This window comes from Mus pahari, chromosome 5, assembly GCF_900095145.1.
Source record: "Mus pahari chromosome 5, PAHARI_EIJ_v1.1, whole genome shotgun sequence".
Classification (NCBI taxonomy): Eukaryota; Metazoa; Chordata; class Mammalia; order Rodentia; family Muridae; genus Mus; species Mus pahari.
Window position 1 is genome coordinate 104,841,581 of NC_034594.1, and position 7,641 is coordinate 104,849,221.

A 7,641-nucleotide genomic window follows, 5' to 3' on the forward strand; every position below is an offset into this window, starting at 1 on the left:
CAGTTGCTATGACACTGAGGAGTTAGAGGTGTCATGAGGCTGAGCATGTACACAATGATGCTGATTAAGCCTCTTGTCTTTCATGTGCTCTAGGAGGACCCTTACCACAATCCACATGTTAAATTAAATAAAACTCCTAAATGAATTTAAATATCATAAGATTTAGGGTTTTGAGAAAACTACCCTGGAATCCTAGTGTGTCTCTGTGCCGTCGTGTCTCATATGTATTGCCTTCCCATCTGAAGGAATTCTGGCTGTTAGACAGCAGAGATGCTGAAAGGGCACCTGGAGTTCTCTTACTCAAGAATAGGCTGTATTTAGTGATGTATTGGGTCACAAGGCGTAGGGATTGTGCACAGCGGGGAAAGCTATCATAGTTAGGGTTTGGTGGTCTAGTACCAGTCTCCAACTTCTTCCATTTGACTTCCTAATAACATTGGGGTATTTTGAGGATTGGTACACAGAATTCTTATTAGAGAATGCCAGTTGGGGATGGTGAATGCGGAGGGGACCACTAGAAAGTCCCAGACACCAGAGATGCAAAAGGCTCCCAGAACCCAGTGGAGATAATAACATTAGCCAAAATGCCCAACAGATAGAACCTGAAGAGACCACCTCCAGTAGATAGATATGGACCCCAGTTGAGGGATAAGGCCACCCTCCCATCTTTACATTTTTAACCCAGAATTGTTCCTGTCTAAAGGAAATGCAGACACAAAACTAGAGCAGAGACTGAAGGAAAGGCCATTCAGAGATTGTCCCACCTTGAGATCCACCCCATCCACAGACACCAAACTTTGACACTATTGCTGATGCCAAGATGGCTACAGACAGGAGCCTGGAATGGCTGTCCTCTGAGAGGCTCTGCCAGCACCTGACTAAGACAGATGCAGATCCTCAACAGCCAACCATTGAACTGAGCTTGGGGACCCCAATGGAAGAATTAGGGGAAGGACTGAAGAAGCTGAAGGGGATTGCAACCCCATAGGGAGAACAACAGTATCAACTAATTGTACCCCTCAGAGCTCCCAGGGACTAAACCAATAGCTAAAGAGTATACATGGGTCATGGCTCCGGCTACATATGTAGCAGAGAACTGGCTTATCTGGCATCAGTGGGATAGGAGACGCTTGGTCCTGTGGAAGCTTGATACCCCAAAGAAGGGGGAAGCTAAAGGGGGGTAAGGCTGGAGTGGGTGGGAAGGTGGGAGCACCCTCTTAAGAGGCAAAGGGAAAGACGATGGAGTGGAGAGGGTTGTGGAGGGGAGACTGGGAAGGGGGACAACATTTGAAATGTAAACAATACAATAATTAATACAAATAAAATATGTTCAACATCCAATCAATCAATCAATTAATCAATTAATAAAGGGAATGCCATGAAACATCACACTATGAAACAGACCTCACTGGAGAAATTTATTGGCATCAAGGGATGGGGGTCTACAGAAGGCTGCCTCTGAGCAAGGAAAAAAGAGTGAAGCTATGACGGGCTTGGCTTTATAAAGGGGTATAGTGCATGCACATTGGGAGAATACGGGACTCCAGAGTTTAACATATAAAAGGTGAAAGGTCAGAGCAGGGGAAAGACTGTAATGATCCCTAAACGGCCACAGGTATCTCTGCTCAGCTCCCTTCTCTCTTCCACTTCCCTTCTTGGAGCCAGACCACAGGGGAGGTATGGAACACCTCCAGGCTCCTACAGCTCTTCATAGGATAGATGATCTTTTTGTCCTTGTAATTATCCATGTGGGGGAGCCATTCACAGACATGCATGACAGGACTTCCAGTTGTCAGCAAAGACATGCTGTTCTGGGATAAAAGCGTCTATACGGCTGTCGCAGGTCTTCCCTATTTGCCTTTCACCTTTTAAAAAGAAGCACTGGTGTTCTGGTCTGTGGGAGAGAAATAGAATGGGAAATATTACCTGGATCAAAACCAAACCCAGTTAATGAAATTATCAAGCAAGATGTCTTTACCTTGCCCCCGGAGGCTGGGACAGAGGCTAAGACTGTGGAGACGAAGAAAACCCACAATTAAAATTGGAACCATTTCCTGCTTATTCTGTAATGATAATATCAGTCTACATACGTGTATAGAAAGAAATAATGTGCAAAAGACTTTTGGAAACCAAGGATCAGCAAACCTAGGTTAATGATTGCAAGTCTTACTGCATCTTCTGGAGAATATTAAAATAATGAGAATGACTTTGTAGAAACTAAGATTTGATATAAAAGAAAAGGGAAATGGCTTTCATTAATTTCTAGCTTCATGGAAGAGCTAGGTAGATAGGGCCACTCATGGAGCTGTAGAACAGCTGAAGAAAAACTGCCCTTGGTCAAACAAATGTATAGGGAGCCCTGGAGGCCCTAAACCAGTCTCCTCACACACAGCATATTAGAGAGACATATACAAGGATTTTAAAAGGCAATAATTAAAAGGCTTAAAACAGCTTAAAATTCAGCTTGGTAAGTTTCTGCTTTGCTTATTAAGTTCACATGGAAAAGATTTTTCTCAGACTTCAGATTGTCTCATACTGATGACCTCAAGGCTTTGGTCGGGAAGGGGGCTTAAGTCTCTCTCCCTACTTAGCTGAAATTTGTCTAGCTGGGACAGGATATGTGAACATGAACTTCAATCTATAATAATTTTTTAATGTTTTGTTTCATTCTCTGTGAATTGGAAATTCTTTAAAAATGCAAATATGAAATGCTGTAATTACTGCTGTAAGAAATAGGAGTAAATCCCGTGGCCCTGAGAAAGCAGCTTCCATCTCTGGGATCTGCCTCCTGAGTGTAGACACAAAGTATCCTCAGAGGCTCAGCAAAGAAGCAAACTGCTATCCTGTGCAATTCCTGTGTTTCCCCTGCTACACCCACCCTTCTCAGGCCCTGTCCTCTGCAGGAGCGGGTCCCCAGCATCCAGCATCCAGCATCCAGCATCCAGCATCCAGCATCCAGCATCCAGCATCCAGCATCCAGCATCCAGCATCCAGCATCCGAACAACTCACTGTGAAAGGCAGGTACACATAGAAATACCTGTGTTTGCCCTCCAGACTCAAAAACCCTCTAGAGGTTTTTCTTTTCTTTTTCTTTCCTGGCTGCATAAACAGCTACAAGGAGCAAATGGTAGACTAGAGTCATTCTCTGTCCTTCAAGAGTGATCAGGAGGAAAGGTGGCCTATTGGAATAGCCACTCCCACTGTTGTGACTTTGACCCTTTGTGACTAGATGGGTCCTTCCTCCATTTTGACTGGCTAGTATCGCTCTGCCTGTGATGTCAGTCAAATTGTAATGATTGTATGAGGCAGGGAGGGCCCCACCTTCCTTCTGGTTGAACTTTCAGTATTTGCCTTCTCTCTCCCCTTTGAGCCATTTTCTCCACTTCATGATTTACCAGTCCATGCCATGTCCCTCGATCTAGACAGGAGGTAGGCACCTGTATAAGGAAAGCTGCCAGTCAGCTTCCTAGATGAGGAGGTGCTCATTGCAACTGATCATGTGTAATATAACACTATATCCCTGTAATCTACAGATACAAGACAAAACAAAACAACAAACAAACAAAAAATACAATCCCTACACTTGAGGCTCAGGGAACATTATAGAACATTATAGAACATTATAGAAGAGGGGTCAAAAGATTATCAGAGCCAGGGGATCAGGGTGCTGCAAGGTAAACTCTTCTAGGGAAAAAAAAGCAGAGAGAGAGAGAGAGAGAGAGAGAGAGAGAGAGAGAGAGAGAGAGAGAGAGACAGACAGACAGGCAGGCAGACAGACAGACAGACAGAGACANAGAGAGAGAGAGAGAGAGAGAGAGACAGACAGACAGGCAGGCAGACAGACAGACAGACAGAGACAGACAGAAACACAGAGAGAGAGAGGGAGAGAAGACTCCATTGGTGAATTAGGTTAGAGCTAGGAGAGAGGAGTAGGAGGTAAATTTGATCAAAATGCAGTGTATGAAATTCTTTAAAAATTAATATTTTTAAAAGCTGTAAGCAGAAAATAAGCATCACACATGATCTATACTCCCAACCCCCAAGAAACTCTAGCTTCCAGAGTTAGTATCTGGACAAACAGCTGAGTGTTCTTACCAAGAATGTGTGTTTACAGAAAAACAAAGTTGCAAACTCCTTCCCATGCTCACATGCACAGGCACACGAACCTGGACACACAGGTCCCTGTTCATTACCGTTAGCTTTATCACATACTTTCTTCTAATGAGAAAGAAAATGCTTGTTAAAAATTGAAATACGTTTCAATAGAAAGGCATCAAAAACTGAAGAAAAAAAAAAAACAATGAAGGAAAAGGCAGTATCAAGATTGATCATGTTGCTCAGCCCGTCTATGTCACAGCAACTGGAGGGTGTGGGACAAGAGCTGTTGTGGGTGTCACCGGAGAACACTGCTCAGACATGGCTTGAAGCCAATAGAAAGTCTTTCTTAGCTAGTGGTGACTACACTGGGTGTTTGGGAGGTGACTACACTGGGTGTTTGGGATCCCAGTGCAGCCACAAGCCTTTCCCAGGGTGGGATTTTAAACACAAAAACCATGTTCAGGGTTGACACACTTCACTTAACAAGAACAGTTAGCCAGAAGCGGAACTACAGAAGCCAGAACGCAAGGTTAGTCCAGAGACTTTCCCAGATGTAGAACCTTTGATGAATGAGGTCTTTGTTTTCATTTTGACAGGTGGTGCTACGTACTGAGTTTTATGTCCTGAATGGTACTTCCATCATGGAGTCAGTTGTACTAAGATCCAGGACCTGTTACAAAGCGATTTGTCCTCTGACCTCTACGCATATACTTCAACGCTTTCATGTCTCCCCACTACCAATAACTAAAGGTGAGAAATATTTTTAAAAATGTAAAAGCAGCCAGGCAGTGGTGGCACACGCCTTTAATCCTGGCACTTGAGAGGCAGAGGCAGGCAGATTTCTGAGTTCGAGGCCAGCCTGTTCTACAAAGTGAGTTCCAGGACAGCCAGGGCTACACAAAGAAACCCTGTCTCAAAAACAAAAACGAACAAACAAAAAAAATAAAAGCTATTAAAATACACTTTTGTGATAGTGTTAATTGTTAACATGAGTGAATCTGCGATTTGCACACCTAGGTGTGATTATCTTGATTATTTTTATCGTGGGAAGGCCAGTCTTAGTCGTGAGTGGGACCATCCCTTGAGCAGAGGATCTTAGACTATAAGATGGAGACAGCAAGCTGAGTGAGCTGCAGCTTGCATCCCCCACCCCCACTCTCTAGCTGTCGATGTGATATGACCAGCTGTTCTCAGCTTTGTCTGTCCTGGCGTCCCATCATGATGGGCTGTACCTTGAACTGTGACTTATATAAACCTGGGTTTGGTTTTGTTTGGTTTTGTTTTGTTTTTAATCTAAGTGCCTTTCATCAGAATGTTTTGCCACAGCCACAGGACAGACACTAAGAGAGAGGCAGAATAACTTTTGCATGTGCCTTGGTTCCTGCTGGTTTGCTTGCTGCGACTTCCCCTGAGCTTGTCTTGTTCTCTGCTTCCTGAGATCAAATGACTCACACCTCTACAGAACCTTGGATTTGTTTGCTAAGGTTTCAGGAGCCTTGGTGAAAGGCCCTAGGCAGTCTGGAGAAACTGGGGTTGTAAAGACTAAATTGAAATTACCAAAATACAGGACTAGATAATTTGGGGCACCTTGAATGGTATTTTTTGATCCTTTAACTCATAGAAAATGTCAAGAAGCTAATTAGAAGGAAGAGAAACAAGTTGGATGACGTGAACGAGCTTGCTCCTCTTTACAAATCACATGAAGTACTTGCCTGTAATGTTAATCCCACTCCTGAGAGTAAGATCACTACCACAACTTAAAGCCAAATTTGAAGCAAGCTTTAATTAAATAAGGCCAGGTTGATGGACTTTGGCCATGTGCACTGGAGGGTTCCCAGGAAAATGACAACAAGACACAATTTGATAAGGCTTATAAAGGCACACCCATAAGGCCACAGTATTTCCCATTGTGCCTAATCAGGGGAAAGCATTTATTTTTGCATACTCCCTACCTGCACACTCCCTCCCCCTTTCCTCTACCCATATCCAATCAGGAACAGGCAGGCACATATCCTGCCACATTTCCTGTGCACATGCCTCCTGCCTCCATGTGATCAAGCACATTGGGGGCAGTTGAGTCAAACTTGTTTGGGGGTGTGAAAGCATAAACAATTGTCTCCAGCATTTCAGAAATTATCTGTCCCTGAGTAAGGAGCTTCCAGGTCAGAGGATTCTTTGTTTGGTGGGTCTCTTAGGCACAATAACTAAAACTTAAAACATAACTTTGAAACTCATGGTAGTTCTTTGTCTAGGAACAGGATCCCCAAGAACAGTTCCCTTTGGTCCCTTAACACATCCATTGATGTCACATTGTTCTGGTCTTGTTTACACACTGGTTTTTGTAAGAGACGGTCCCACAGCAGATTTCCTGGTATTCTGGCTCTTATGATCCTTCTCGCACTCTCCCTCAATGTTCCCAGAGGGGTCAGCCTTGAAACCACATACACACAAACAACAACAACAAAATGTACTCAATGGTTTCTCTTTAAACACATACATATATGTATGTGTGTGTGTGTGTCCATGTCACAAATATAATCAAAGAAAAAGAGCCTATCAACTTTGAGTAGGGCGTGAGAGAGATTTAAGAGTGGGCACCAGGAGGAGCTCAGCATTTAGTTATCTGTAGTTCTTTGTGTACAGTTGAGGCCCAGTGGGCTTTCTCCGCTCCACTTTGGTATGTCTATTGGTATTAACCTTGTTCGCCTCAAGTCTAGGAGTTGTGTTAGTAAGACTTTATGGATGTAGCTTCTGACATTGCTGGGAGACATGGCTTTTTAAAGGAAAAAAAGATCATTAAATGAGCTAAATTGAAAGCCGTTACTTCCCACTCTACTTCCCACTGTGGTCTCAGAATCCTGGCAGAAGCACAGTGTGGTCCTCTATCTGTTGATCCTATAGAGAAAGGCAGGATGTGGTCTTCTGGTGTGTTTGTTAGCTGTCCAGAGCACATGAACTCCTGGGAAAGTCAAACAAGACCCAAAAGTCCTTAGGCTAGGCATGGTGACCCAAGCCCCTAATCCCAGCTCTAGGGAAACAGAGGCAGATGGATCTTTGTGAGTTCGAAATCAATCTGACCTACATAGCATTCATTCTTCAGGCCAGCCTATTTTGTCTCAAAAACAAACAAACAAAACCACTCTTGGCTGGGTACCTTCCACCTAAAATCTCAGCACTTAGAAGCTCAGACAGGAGGCTTGCTGAAAGTTTGACTCTAATGTGGACTACACAGTAAATCACAGGCTGTTAAAACATGAGCCTCCAGGCTTAATTCCATAGTCTGCACCAGGCCATGCCTCCCTGCAGCTCTCTCTAGGTCAGTTAAATAATCTGTACTGACTTGACAGATCTCCATGCCTGGCTCCTCCAAGCTCTGTGGCATGCATGTATGCTTATCTAGATCATTTGATGTGAAATGCCCTACTCCTTAATGGTTATAGAACGTCAGACCTTCCCTTTGATGGGGGCTGATGTGTGACTCCTAGGGAAGGTTGCAGGCTGGCTCTCTCTCTCTGTCTCTCTCTCTCTCTCTCTGTCTCTCT